Source organism: Chlamydotis macqueenii, chromosome 2 (assembly GCF_036417535.1).
Source record: "Chlamydotis macqueenii isolate bChlMac1 chromosome 2, bChlMac1.mat, whole genome shotgun sequence".
In the NCBI taxonomy this organism is placed as follows: Eukaryota; Metazoa; Chordata; class Aves; order Otidiformes; family Otididae; genus Chlamydotis; species Chlamydotis macqueenii.
Genome location: NC_141557.1, coordinates 36,940,180 through 36,952,916, shown reverse-complemented (window position 1 = coordinate 36,952,916; position 12,737 = coordinate 36,940,180). Strand labels below are relative to the sequence as shown.

At 41.5% G+C, this 12,737-nt stretch overlaps 1 protein-coding gene across 2 annotated transcripts in view; it reads right to left on the bottom strand.

Annotated features, from left to right (window-relative positions):
* The window catches only part of WIPF3 (WAS/WASL interacting protein family member 3), a 35,919-nt gene extending 32,531 nt beyond the window's left edge, over window positions 1–3,388 (bottom strand). The window contains exon 1 of one of the 2 annotated variants that reach the window (XM_086742593.1): window positions 3,229–3,388. The gene's annotated coding sequence lies outside the window, so the exon portion shown is untranslated. Of the gene's footprint in view, window positions 1–2,006; window positions 2,091–3,228 lie in introns of those variants that run through there. The other variant, XM_086742594.1, reaches the window with a different exon arrangement.
* Window positions 3,389–12,737: the final 9,349 nt, after the last annotated feature.

Below are 12,737 nucleotides of genomic sequence, written 5' to 3'. Positions count from 1 at the left end.
GCAATCCAAAGGCAGCTTTACACCTGTCATGTATGTAACACTGAACGAGTCCACTCACTGATACTCAAAAGTCAAATTAAGGTGGGTATATTCAAAAGAATACCATTTTGTCTAAAATTACACTTTTTTTTTTCTCTCTCAGATTTGGAAGCCCCAAGCCCTGTTTGCAAATATACCACTGTTTACATCAATGGTCATCCTGCCTGCAAAGCCATTGGACAACCCTGACGAAGAATGACCGCAAATGAAAAAGCAATTGTGAAGTCCCATTAAAGTTTTGCTACTATAAGCCAATTTTCAGAAAGCTTCAGCATTTCAAAGACAGTAACTACTTTGTGTAAGGCCACAGACTAATTAGGGAAGATCTGTAAGAACAGTGGTAAAGGCATTCCAGAAAGCTATACCTCAAAATTGCATAGCAGTCACTAGTAACTCAGTGTGAGGTGAGTACTGAAGACTTCTATCTAAAAGAATTCACTGGATATTATAGTTGATTACTGTGTTTATTTAGATACTAATTTTACTTGAAGAAGCCAGGAATCTTTATTCTGGCACAACAGAGCCTGGTTATCATTTTCCCAAAGCAATCATCTGCTTCAACTTTTTGTTTGTGATCTTAGACCTTAATTTATTAGACTTTATAATGAATGGCATAAAATACCCACATAGTAATGCAGAAGATGCTCATACAAATCCAGGACCAGTAACTTGTGGAAGTCAAGGGGAAGAGAACCGAACTGAGCTAGTCCAGTCTCACCTGCTTTTAGTAACTGAAAGGAACTTCTGACCACACAGAAGAAAAGCTTCCACAGAAGCAGATGCCTCTAAAAAATCATGTAAAGGTGAGTTATGACTAACAAACATACAAAGAAATTTGACACTAATCCTTTCACTGCTTTGCTTCCCTTTGGAGTTAGAAGATTTTTAAATATTAATATTATACTATTTAATATCAGTTAATATTTATTTTAGATATAATATAAAATAGATTTTTAAAGCTTCAAAGTTGAATAGCATGATTTACTATCTCTTAAAATGTGCAAATATTTTTCTATTTGTTATGACTAAGGTATTGTTTTCACTCCAAGGTCTTCTTTTCAGAGGACAATGAATTTCCCAAAATACTGACCTCATCAGCAACAACAACAAAAATTTTTAAGTGTAAAGAGCATCTAGTAGCATCTACGCTACATTCTGTTATGACATTCCACAAACACTGCTGACTTACGGTATGCTTACTGAGACACAACACTGCTATGTTTTGATTTGCTGTTTGAAAAAAATACCTAAATACTTTCTGTAAATTCATGTAATTATGTACACAATCCTAGCATAGCCCTTGCTGATGTAGTGCAGTAACAGAAATTGAGATGCTACAAGATCTTTATTTATATTCCCTTTGGGGGGAACTGATGAAGAAAGACAAAAAAAATAAGGGAGTTGCTTTGTATTATACTGTATGGTTTCATAAATATAATCATATGTTGCTCTTTCCAGTGCAGTACAATCACAGAATCAGAATCTCAAGTGTATCTTAATCATTTCTAGGAATAGATCCAAACCAACAATGACTTGAACATTGCACCTACTGAATTAAGCTTTGCATCTGCCCCTAAGCAACCAAAGTCTGTATATAAAGCTGATCAAACTATTTATACCTTCATAGAATGTATATTCTTCATTTAAAAAAAATCAAATTTCACACTTATATTGCAAGCTGGTACAGGCTTGCAATATAAGTATTTTGTGCAATTTTGTATAACACAGCCTACTGGAGCCTCGATCTTAATAAGATGTTGTAGTTAATACTTAAAAATGTTTAATAGCAAGGTCACCGTAACATCAAGACGGGTTGCATGTTGATTGCTAAGCCCCAGGATCTTCTACAGGAGAAGAATCAACTCCCACAGAATTTCTTTCTGGTTATGAGTCTAACCCACATTTTGTCATCATCATTTACAGCAAAACATCCAAAGCATTCTATCAGTGAAACAAAACACACTTACGCAATCTAAGAGTCCCACACCAAGCTCCTTCTGTGTTACCTTGTACACGGAAGCTGGTAACTGATGGCAAAGCAGACTCAATCTTTCCACCCTCAAGTTGGGCAATGTCCCTCACGAGCCGTGGGTGGCAGCACATTCCAGTCAGGACACTGTTTTGGGTCACAGGTTCAGGCAGTGAAGGGGAACCCTCCTCACATACCTAACAAGCGTCCCAGCTCGGACTGCCATCACGGAATAAAGTTGTATGCCTTTCCTTGATCATCTTCCCTCTGGCTCGCCTTTCTGCACACAGGATGCAAACTGAAGGCTTTTAACAGTGATTATACAGATACACGTTGTTAAATAAACAGAAGTTTGTGCTCCATATACAGATGGAGAAACAGAAAACACTGCTTTTATCAGGAAGCAGTTCAACAATTTGTTTCACACAGCAAGCATGCTAAGAGGTATCACTGTTATCACAATTTTAGCAATATTTCATCATCTGAATCAGCAGAAGCACTTGCAAATTTCAGCCTATAAACCCAGACTGCCCCAAGACAGTGCTGGTATCATCAACCTTTTTCTTATATCTCAGTGCCTCCTCTCCTAAATCAGACTCATTTTGCTGCCTTTCAGAAACCTCCCTTAGCAGTATTCCACTTTGAGTAACAAACGAAAGAAAGGCATGTTGGCCTGCTGTGTCCTTCCTGTTCCTAGAACTCCCGAACTTTGTGAACAAGGCAAACACACCCTTCCTCCACAACTCCCCGCACAGGGACCGTGACACAACCACCGCACCTACGCCTTCGCCAGCTCCCAGCGTATCCTAAGAATAATAACAGAAATCCCTCTCACTGCCCTCTACGAGCAAATTCCCTGCCGCTCCGTATTAGCGCTAACAGGCTGACGCAGGTGTGACAGGATTTTAGTCATGTTTTTACCCATGTTCATTCTTATTAAATATTTAAATATTAATATTAAATAACAAACCTTTAAAGCGGCCTTTCTAACACCTCTCCAGCACTCCCCCTGCAATGGGTACACACTCAACACACGGTGCCTTTGACTGTCACTCAGCCCTTTTCTCAGCTGACCTATTCCAGCGCATCTACTTCAAGGGCAAAAACTAGGGAAAAAGTTATTCCTACCCACCGCCGCCTGAAAACAGCCCGTTTCCCTTCACTTGGAAAAAAGGAAAAAAAAAAAAAAACAGAAAGGCAGCGCCGCGCAGAACCTGTACCTAAAGGTGCAGCCACGCTTCCCCCGGCGCTGCGAGGAACCGCATCCCAAAGCCTCGGCTCTCCCCGCTCAGCCCGGCCCGCCTCCCGGACGCTGACCGGGGAGGGACGCGGAGCAGCGGCGATGCCCGGCCGCCGCCGCGGGGCCGGTTACGAGCAGCGGCAGCAAGTTTGTCCGCCGAGTTGTCTCGGTCCCCCGCGGCGCGGAGGGGGAGGTCCCGGCCTTCGGGCTGCAGGGAGGCGGCCGCCTCGGCCCCCACCCCTGGGCCTCCGGCTGCCGGGGGCGGCGAGGCGGGACGGAGGCAGCGGGAACACCCCCGCCGCCCCAACCCCAGGAGCCGCCGCGCTGCGCCCCTTCCGCGCCCACCTGCTCGGCGGCCCGTGCCGGTGCCCGTACCGGTGCCGGGGGGGTAGGGGGGTGGAGGCCGGGGCAGCGCGGCGCGCTCCTCCCCGGGCAGAGGCCGCCAGGTACGGCAGCCGCCCGCCTCCCCTCAGGGGCGGTGGGAGTTGGCTGGGAGGCGGGGGGAAGGAGCGGAGCGGGGGGGGTTGGGATCTGAAGATCTTGAGGGGTGGAAGAAAGCCCGTCCCGGTCCTCAGGAAGGATTTATTTATTTATTTTAAGTAGTAATTTAACACACGCCGTCCCGAGGGGGAGACAAACTGGAGGGGGAGCGCGCGGGGTCGGGGGCAGGTGAGCGCCGGCCGGATCCGGCCCCAACGGCCCCACCGGGCTGCGTGCCGGTGCCGCCGCCTCGGGCCTGGCGCCTGCCCAGGCGGGGCTGTACCTCAGGGAGGGGGCCCTGGCCTGGGCCTTCAGCCGGCGGCCCCCTTTTCCATCCCCACCCTCGAGCACAGGAGGGTGAAGTCCAGCTGCAGCCCGGCGCACCATCCCACGAGCGGGTGCCTTGGTAGAGCTGGGTGCTTTTTAAAGCCCACGTGGAAGCCAAAATGCTGCCCCGTGGCACAGATTAAAAATGCCACTACTCTGTCCCCCTGCCAAAAGCTGTCCACCTGCCGAACTGCTTCTGCCCAGCAGCCCCACGAGGGCCTGCGCTTGGAGCTGGCTGGTTGCCCTCGTTTTTTCTGCCCCAGATTGTGCGCTAGAAGCATCTAACAAGAAGAAAAGGAAATAAATCTTTTCCTCTGGATTTCTTTTAAAGGCAATTTGCAGATGGAAACATTACAGCTTTGCCCTAGTGAGCCTTGTTTCTGTCAGGGCAAGGCAGTTGCTGGCGAGCGGCCTCCCAGCCAGCTGGAGGAATGAGGTACCCCCGTTTTGTCATGCATGCAGGAATGTGAGTGCTGCTGAGCAACGTATTATGAACAACATGTCACCCTGTGGGTTCTTGTCTGCTCACTGGCCTTCAGATTGTGCTTTCAGGTGGCTGAGAAGGCAGGCCTCTCTTCTCTGGATTTCTCTGGAAAACCTGTTTGCTTGTAGGAATGTCAAACTGGGTTTTTCTTGCCCTACTTGATGATAAAGTGGTCCGGGGAAATTAGTGTCGCTTGGATCTGAACGATGGCAATATCAGCCTCTGAGACTGGTGGGCTGCAGCACCTCTGCTTGTCAGGGCAGGGGCACAAAAATCTGTGCGTTAGATCTCTCTGTCCCGTCTGTCTAGGGGTGTGAGTTTGATTTATTATTCTGAAAATATCGTCCTAATTGCTTGTTAAACTAAATAATTCTCCATCCTAAGTATCTGCCATAGTTGCTTCCACAGTGGTAAGGAAGCTCTAAACCCATTTCCAGCTGGCCACTAGTTTGAACTTCAAAGCACAAAACAAAGCCAAGAGTGCCATAGGTAGTGCCCCAGAAAAATAAAAATGTAAGCATTTACTTAAAAAAAAAATACATATATATAATGCCACACTTGAAAATAGCTTTCATTACTCATGCAAATTAATCTCAGCTGAGATTTGATTTTAGATTGCTAATGCTGAAATAGACTTTGTCCACCTCTTGGTTTAGAACAAAAAGGAACTTAGGAGGAACAAGCTGCAAGACTGCAGGAAAAAATTGTTTTTGTCCTGTTCGTATGAATTCTTTCATTTTCCAATGAGATCCACATAACGACTGCAGAATTTGTACAGTGCAACGGTGACCATTTCCACCTATGCAGCTGGACTGGCCTGGTATGAAGTTTATGCACTGGCCTAGTCTGAAACAATCAACTTCACCCACGGTACATAGTTCACATACATTAAATACACAGAAGTACATAATAACTTGCCTCTTGGCTAGTGGTGGCTGGTTACAGAAACATCTTGCGCGTTAGATTTTATTAAAAGAGCCCTCTGGGGCTGCATGCCTAGAAATTGTAAGTCTCCTCTTTCTGTTTTGTCTTTGAGAGGCAGAGGTGAGAAGAAAAGAAGTGCTCCCTTTCCAATGCTGAATCGGAATGACGGCACTTCTGGAGCACACGGTGGTAGTGGAAGAGGCCAAAGACTTCTGTACAAACTGCAAGGAGCTTTGTCAAGGCTAGTGAACTGAAACTCCCATTTTTTTCTGGTTCACCACATGAAATCCTCCTCCTCACAGCTGCATCCAAGATCACAGAAAGGGCAATGCAGCAAGGACAAAACTGACCCCAAATTATTATATAGGACGTGCCTTTCCTGGGTTTTATTATCTACCAATTTAAGATTATTTGAAGTGTTTCAAATACAGAAAACTTGCCTCAAACATACTTGTAGTTAACACTGGTATGTTTTACAAAACATAGCCATAAATACAAGTTTATTTTCCATATGTTCCATCTGCATAACTATTAAAAAATTATGTTGTATACCGAAATTGTATTATTACTCTTGACACATACATTGTAACATGGATCAAACAATATACCCATTTCTCCAGAGAAGGTGAACCTCTGCATCTGTCCTAGCCTCAGGCTACTGGTGCAACATTCTCTGTGGTTTTTTTTGGTACTATGTTGCAAAAAAAAACCCAAACCCTTATTTTGGGTTTCGCCACAGTTTGGGAACATGTCTCTCAGGCTGATCTGGGGAATACTTCTGAGTGGCTGTCTTGAGCAACATAACAGCCCCAGTCTGCCATCTTTCTATTCCAGCACAGGCAGCTGCTATACTCAGTATTTTTCTCCCACATTTCCTTCCCTTGCTGTGTCTTGTGCAGCTAAACCCCAGCTCATACCTTCAGTCTTGACAGCCTACCTAAATGAGAAATTTTGCACCCTTCCATTTCTGGTCCTAGCCCTTCTGTGGAAAGATTAATTTGTTATGAGCCTATAATTTTTAAGAGGTTACAAATGTGTAGTCTAACAAGAGTATGAATGAATTGCAGGATAAACTTAACCTAAACCAGAAGGAAGCAGAATCTTTGTCCTCTATACCAAGAAGCCATGACCATTAAAGACATGAGAGATGCGAATGGCCTGTGGTGACCTGCCATAGTATGTGGTGAGTGGTGCTTCGTAGCAAGAGATATTTAATTTTGATTCATTTGGTTTTGCTACAAACAACTGAAAAGAAAATTAAAACAAATTCTAAAATGCATATTGCTTAATTGAAGTTTCCTTCCATTCATAAATTGTTCAATACTGGATAATAATTTTCTTAGCAAATACATCATTGACCATTTCTTTAAAAACATCTTTCTGCACTAAGGGCTTGTTTATGACACTGTCATCTTCAAGACTCCCCAAAGTCCCTCAGAAGAAAATGAAAAATACCTGAAATAAACAAAAATATTTAAGAGGAGATAGAGTGTCCCAAACAGAGGAAGAACTTGATCTCTTATTTGGTGTATTGTTACTGATTTTGAGTAGAACAATCTAGGATGCTTCACTGATATGTCAATATAAATACTTGTCAAAGACAGTACTTCTTATGATAAATACTTATACCTTTTTCCCCCTCCAGACAATATAAGGAAAAGCTGAAAATCTTCATTCCCGTGCAACATTTGTACCTTTGTATTTTGAATAAACACATGTAAAGCTTTCTAGTCACCACTGAACATAAGCAAAAAATTATCTAACTTTGAAGTAAAAAAAAATTACTTTAAAATTTGGTCAAGGCTAAATACATCTGTCAGAAAATATGGATGGGTTTGTATTTGGCATTATTTATGCATACATTTTAAAGACATAACAAAAATACCTGCAGTATGAAGCATTTGTACATGATGTAAAAAATAGTTTTTGCATAAAAATGCATGAAACTTAAATGCTTAAGAGCAGAAATAAAAAAAAAGTTTCTTGCTTTTAGTATGCTATTTGATTACACTTCTGAATAGCTTTCAACAGTTGAAAATTCTGTTCCAATAGTAGTCTCAACCATTGTATTTGATTACTTTGTTAGCTCTAATTTCACAATTAACAGAGATATTCTCACATATGAACGGAGATATTATCACATATTTGTCTTCAAATATTGATCTTTTACTTTTTATCTGTACAATTTCTGTCCTTTCTATAGAGAGTTAATAATAACTCAAAACTTTAATTTTGCTCTAACACATTTTAGTCAAAATTCCTAGAAGTGACTTGAGTTGCTTGTCACAGAACAATGGGGTAATGTTTACAAATGCAGTTTAGACTGCAATATTGAGGAAAGCTGTAGACAAATAATTAGTACAGATGATTTCCCTAGAGGGGGATATTAGCATTTACTTTTTTTCTGTGTTTTTAATCCAAATCCTAAATCCTTACTCCTGATCTTTTTGAGCAAGCTGTTTGCTGAGTTCATTGGAAACGAATGTCTAAGTACATTCAGGCTCATAATAAGTAATTAGTATCTAATGTCAATTCATTCCACTAATTGTATTTCTTCTGCTTATTTCTGTTTGTGCTGTGGGTTGTCTTAAAAAGTATCTCTTAGTAAAAAAAGCTTTGGATTTTCTTCAGTGCTTGGTTCTGCCATTCATTTTCTGCATGACCTCTGTGAAAGTACTTAATCGCTCTTAATAGCATGAGTGGAACAAGAATGCATTCATTAATATTTGTGAGGCTGCCAGATACTATGCTGTTGCAAGCATTTACAGTACCTTAAAAAAATTATAATTGCACTATCCAGCTGGTTAATGTTTATCCAGTTACTGAACAGCTAAACAAAAAGCAGAGAGGCAGACCTACTGTTTGCTCTCCATTGGTAATGAATTTGAAAAGAATTTTTCCGCGTTAAAGCTGTAGAATTAGGCAGTAGATGAAATACCATTACCAGGCCTCTGTAGAGAATAATGAGCTGAAAGCATGCCCGGTGCTAGTCTGCAATTAGGGTGAAAAGTGAAATATGGCAAGAATCAGAATACCGTTTTCGAATATCGCTTTTGAGCGTATAACCTTTTCATCCCCACCAGGGGGAGTGTCCTTGAAGATAATAATTAGTAGGCACAAATAGTGTGTTTGAAGAGGATGATTTCCTTTGCCACTTTCTTGAAATAGAAAGGTACTTTGTGATCTTTGTGAGCAATTTTTTTTTCCCCCTGAAATTCCTTTTGCTTCAACTGTCACATTATGGGAAAGAAGCAGCATGAATGTTTTTCTACATCCTGGGCTTTGAACATACTTTGAACGCTTCTTTTTTTAAGCATTGATGTCAAGTACAAGATTTAGCTCAAGAATTTGCCTGGAACAGGATGCTAAACAGCAAATTAAAGCCTCCTACATAACAGCATACACAGTTATTAACATTGCACGTGCAGCCTAGGTATTAACATGGTCAAAGAGAGATGAGAGTCCGTATCTGTTCATCTTGGGTACAAGTGCCTAGGTAATCCCTACTGCTCCTGATGGTAACTCAGGTATAACTGACTATTCTCAGCAAATTATTGTACTTACCTTATACTCTGCCTCTGAATTACTCCTCTTCCCTGTCTAGTTCACCACCAGTCAAACCTGACATACCATTCAACTCTGCAGTCCTTAAAATCCAGCTCATATAGAGGGATGAGTCTACGTTGTTGGATAGCAGGAGATGGGCAGGCAGCAGGTCTCATTATTTGTTTGTATAAGTAAATTTGCAGCTTAATGTGTGGATATATTATTGTAAATCCTTCAGATTTTCTTTGAAATAATAATTTGACCCTCTGTGTCTAAAGAAAGATACAGCCTCATTTGAAACCAAGATTTAAACATACTGTTAGCAAATGCTTATTCAGCTTTTCAGCACATAACAATAAAATCTGACGTATTTATGGTCTGCTGCATATGAAAAATATTCATGTAAGTCCTGTTGGAACAAATGGACTCACACATATTCTTTACAAGCAGTAGTATCAACATTTTTAAAGATGTTTAAAGGCATTTTTCTCTTGAAATATAGCTGATGTCTGTCCTAGGCCATGAGAGCACTTAAAGTACTTTAGACTCATCGCAGGGATCTGAAGAAGGCAGTGCCCTCTGCTGTGCTATATGCAGATAGGAGTTTGAATCAAATTGTGAAAGGGGTTGAAGGACTATCAGCAAATACACTGTCAATATTCTCAGCAGCAGTTACTGATACTATCACTGTCTGATTTTGCCCAAAGTGACATTATTAAGGCTGGATGGGGCTCTGAGCAACCTAATCTGATTGGAGCTGTCCCTGCTCCTTGCAGGGGTGTTGGTCTAGGTGACCTTTAAAGGTCCCTTCCAACCCAAACCATTCTATGATTCTATGATTCAGGTACTATTACTAGCCACAATAAGGCAGAACTGAAAAAGATTATAATGGATAATCTCAGGAGGAATGGCTGGTGAGGGGGAAATAAATGAGAATCATGAAGAGTAGAACATGCATCTTGTAAGTGGAAAAACAGTAGTCACAAACCACAAGCAAGAGAATTTTACAACTGGGAATACAGCGCTGAGAAGCTATTGCCACTGGCCTGGGCAGCTCATTGGAGCTCCTGCAGAAGGGAGTGTGTTGTAGTGGTGAGGAGAGCAGGAGAAACAGGCCCACTGAGCACCGGGGTGCAGAAATGCTGCTGGACTGGAGTCTCATATGTGGTTGCTGAAGGCACCATGCTGGAGGCATCTATTAGGAAGATGATTGCTGGGAAAGGGAGGATATCAGATAAGCAGATGGAGGGAAACAGTAGCTTCTGTTTGTGATATTAATTGTTTATTTTTCTTGTTCTGTAATTGTATCCCTTTCAGATTGGACTTTTGAAGTACAGAGCTAGCAGAAAAATGGAAGTGAGGAAATACAGCAAATATCTGTGACGGAAAGTATGTCTCCCTCCCACACCAATCTTGAGCTCACTAGTACTGTAGAAAGCACAGGAAGCGGGGAGATCAGTATAGAATACTGCATTGCATGCTTTTTTTTTTCTGTAAAACCCTTTAGAAAGTCTTCAGAAAAGGTGTTCAAGGCCTCAAATGTGTGGCAGGAGCGGTGTAAATTTTACTGAAATTTTAATCTCACTACATTTTTTTTTTGAAGAATAAAACTTGACAATATATTGGCAATAAGCATCAAAAAGAGAGGACTGGATTCTCCTCTTCATTCTCGTTCTCTTGTAATATTTTTTTCTTTCCTTTCTCTACTTTATCTTTTTTTTTAATTTTTTTTTTTCTATTTATGGCAAACTGACATGATAATTTCTGGGAGTTGGTGGTGTTCCCATAGAAACAGCCTTGATTTGATGATATCACTGCAGGTTGCTGCTGTTATTCTGCTATGTTCTAATTAAAATAAAATCTTCCTAGATGAATTGCATTTAAATCTTCAGACATTTTTCTATGTAATTGGATTGGTATAATCTCCATTTTTTTTTGACCATGTCTGTGTGGGGCCAAAAGACTTACGATGATCAAGACACTATTCTTCTTGAAGCAATCTTTTTGTCTCAGTTCTCCAGTGCTCATAAAACCCAAGTGGGCTTTTATAGCTAATAATAGTAGTTATAAGTGGCTTTAAGTGATTTGTGGAATGAGAGCTGTAACTATTATGTGCCACTGAGGAGCTGCTTCCTTTACTCAACGTTTAATACTTTGCAATAACAACTGTTTTTGTTTCAGGATCTTGATGCACTTTCTATTATTATGACTTAAAGTGGTAATGAATTCTGCATTAAAAGCCAGATGTTTAAGTATCTGGGACAAAACTCTCCAGAGAAGGAGTTCAATTGCCTTGCAGTAACTGTCCTGGAACTGCTGTCAAAGGCATGGTGTGTCAAAAGCACTCTTTTCACAGCCTTGTTTGCATCCACTTCCCCGGTAGGGCATAGAAAAGGCTTAATTGCCAACTAATCATTTCTAGATACTGAGACGAAAATAAAATTGTGGACTAGTCGTGAAGTGAATGATGTTAGAGGATGGAAGGGCAAGCAGAATGTGGTTACTGAAGCAGCAGGATTCCTTTGAGTTTGTGTGAGTTTGAGAGAGAGCCGGTGCAATTATTGATGCAGACAAAGATGCCTCACCTTCTTTGGCAAGTGAAAAGTGCTGTTCTGAGATTTGCTACCATCCAATTTGAGGAGATGAAATACAACGAAAGCAACCCAGCTCTCATTTTCTGATTTCTCTACCTGTGGTAAATGAACCCACATAATCATAAGCATTAGTATTTCTTAGTAAAAGGCAACATAATTAAGACTGCAACTTTCATTTCTCCCTAGGAAAAATAAGATTAATAAGTCTTTTGCAGAGGAGATGGTGATTTATAAAAATGTGGAAGTCCCACAGGTGGAAAACCTAAGAGTAGAATTTGAGGCAAGATCTTTTTTTCCACTTTCTGCATTATAAACTTGCCATCAAATTCCCTTTCACTTTGTGTTATTATTGTGCTTTGTCATTTGTTTTTGATCATATATTTATCAAATAACTATGTTTAGCCTCAGATAAACTCTCATAAATAAAGAAAATTCACCTGAACAAGAGGTAAAATGGGCCAAAGCTGAACACATTCTTAAGAACTACTGGGAGATTAAATGTATCAAGGCAGAGATCACCTTTTTATTCTGAGGCTGGAGTGGTAGGGTCAGAGAAGGCTGTCTGAGGATTCTAGATACTGCAACAGTAAAAAATTATAATAATATTTTTTCCCTTAGAAGTTGTTGCAGTATCCCGACCTGCCCAATCAGTCAAACTCATAAGCATGGCATGCACTCCAGCTCAAAATCAATAAACAGAACAAGGCCAAATGACATAATTTCTAATTGAGTTTCCAAGGTTAACAAAGACCCACTGTGCAGAGGAACAGCGAAGCACTAATCAGGCTGATTATTTGCGTGTGTAGCATGAGAGGGATGCAGAACAGGAAAGTCCTCCCCTGAAGCCGCCCAGGTAGCCCGCCGTTCCCTTTCCCTCTAGAAAACTCTGCAGCAGGGCAAGTGCCAAACTCCGCAGGTGCTCTGCAGCAGCAAACCTCGTGTGACACATTTCACCAGCTGAATTAGCCTTGGAACAAGGGGCAGAGTGACCCTGCAGAAAATGAGCCGCTGGCACGTTGCTAGCAATCAGCCAACACCTCTGGGTTGTACCAGGCTGCCAAGTCTACCCCAGCCAACTGGAAAGTCACTGACAAAACACACTTTAAATGTTTCCAGGCAACAAGGTCACCATGT